The sequence below is a fragment of the Orycteropus afer genome, unplaced genomic scaffold (assembly GCF_000298275.1).
Source record: "Orycteropus afer afer isolate SDZICR_OR568_19922 unplaced genomic scaffold, OryAfe1.0 scaffold00010, whole genome shotgun sequence".
Classification (NCBI taxonomy): Eukaryota; Metazoa; Chordata; class Mammalia; order Tubulidentata; family Orycteropodidae; genus Orycteropus; species Orycteropus afer.
This window is the reverse complement of record NW_006921597.1, coordinates 3,658,775-3,661,084: the sequence shown is the minus strand read 5'-3', so window position 1 is coordinate 3,661,084 and position 2,310 is coordinate 3,658,775.

Below are 2,310 nucleotides of genomic sequence, written 5' to 3'. Positions count from 1 at the left end.
CACCAAAGTGGCTTGAGTCACCACTGCCATGTTCAAATATGGTTGATAATTATGCATATGTTCTTTATCATATTTTCTTTCTACAGTGCTGGTCATAATCTTGTCCCACAGAAATGGACTCCAGAACCAATAGGTTTCTTGAGGGTATTATTTGCTAAAGGCATAAAGATAAGAGACTCCTCCTGAGCATACTTGTAAATAAGAACCATACAATTTCTGGGCTGAGCTGGCATGAAGGAATACCTTCCCTTTCTATGTCACTTAAAGCTAGGAACAAAAGCCAAAAGGAAATCTAGTGCAGAGTTTTTCAGTCTTGTAGTCCTAGATTATGTCTATGAATTTGGAATACATCTGCATAGGGTTTGGAATGAAAGGGCACCCATTAATAGAGTTTTACAGATCTTAGTTGTTTTCTGTTTGTTTCACTATTCCAACTAGGATTACAGGTGCCAGTTGCCGGTAAGTTGATTTCAACTCATAGTGCCCCCATGTGTGCAGAATAGAACTGTGCTCCATAAGGGTTTCAGTGACTGAATTTTAAGAAGTAGATCATCAGGCCTTTCTTCTGAGGTGCCTCTGGGTGGAATTCAAACCTCTAACCTTTTAGTTAGGTTAGCAGCTGAGTGCATTAACGGTTTATAAAACTCAGGATTCCAATTAAGATTGTTGTTGAGTTGATTCCAATTCATGGTGACCCCATGTGTGCAGAGAAGAATTGCTCCATAGGGTTTCCAAGACACATCTTTCAGAAACGGTTTCCCAGGCCTGTCTTCTAAGTCACCTGTTGATGGGTTCGAACCACCAACCTTTCAGCTAGTAGTGCAACACTTAACCTTTTGTACCACTCAGGGACTCCCCTAGCTAGGATTAGCCAAGGGGAATGTACTTTGTAAGGAGTTTGCTCTTTATGAGTCATCTGACATGTTACTTAATTTCACCTACAACTATGTAATGTGATGATTTGCTCCTCAGGAAATTGAAAAAGAAGTTGTTAAGGAGTTTTGGTCAAAGATTCTGTAGAAGAATCTTGACCGAAAGGGAGGAAATGCAGAACAGAGTTTCAAATTCTTATGGAACTCACACTTTCTGGAGCTATGGAAGCTGGGTGAACCCCCAGCATTATTATCCTGAGATAATCTTTAAACTTTAAACCAAAAATATTCTCCAAAGTCTTTTTCAAAGTAAACAATACTCAAAAAACCCAAATCCATTGTCGTTGAGTTGATTCCAGTTCATAGTGACCCTTTAACTTAATTAAAGTAAATTGAAAGATTAGATAGGAGATTAGGTGACAATGAATTCATGTTAACGGAGGAAGAACAGTTCAGTAAAGGAAGGTGGGAATGATGTCACAACTTGACAAATGTAATCAACGTCACTGACTTGTACATGGAAAAACTTTTGAATTGGTATATGTCCTGCTGTGTATATTCTCAACAACAACAAATAAAATGAATTTTATTTAAAATTAAAAAAAAAGGAGAAGAAGTGGTTAAGGACCAGTCCAGAGTTGCACTTTGTGGTATGAAGCAGCACACAGAGAGCCTGCTAGGTGCTGAGATGCACACCAAGGAGAAGGCCTAAAAGGTCCATAGTGGGAGACTCTTTTTAGCATCCACAATTTTATGTAGGGCCTGCTGCCAATACCATAACAAACTGAACTAGAGTAAGAACTCATCAGCCATCTCGTTGAAACCTCACCTACTGCAAAAGAGGTCTAAATGAACCTGATAACTTTCATGTTATAGGTAAATAGTTCCCCCACTGGTAAACCTAGTTACCCAACAAGGATGCTTCTTCAAAGCAGCCATTTGGAGCCACAGAGCACTCATTTGCAATGGGCTCTTTTTTATTCCACCCTCTTCCTTGCCGCAGTAAATCACCACCTCAGTTGCTGAATGAGGTGGAGTTTGTTGACTATGAAACCAAGTTCCTATCTCAGTATTACGGAGACTTTACCATCACCCTGGATCCCTCTGGTAGTCCCAGGCTAGAACTGGACACAGAAGGCTAAGAGGTAAGTGGAACCATGTTAAAGAAGGAAAGACTAGCTCTTGTTCCACAGAGTAAAGCCTCTATAAATTAAGCATCTGATTTCTCTTTCAAGTATTTGAATAACAGGATTTGCAAGGAAAATTAAGGGCAAAACTAAGATTGTGAAAGGAAATGTTTAGCTTAAGAAAACAGACAGGTCTGAAGTAAAGTAAAGTACAAATTCTAATGAGTCTAACTTGTTCCTTTAAAGCCAAACAAACAAGCTCACTGCCATTGAGTCAAATCCAATTCATAACAACTCTACAGGACAGAGCA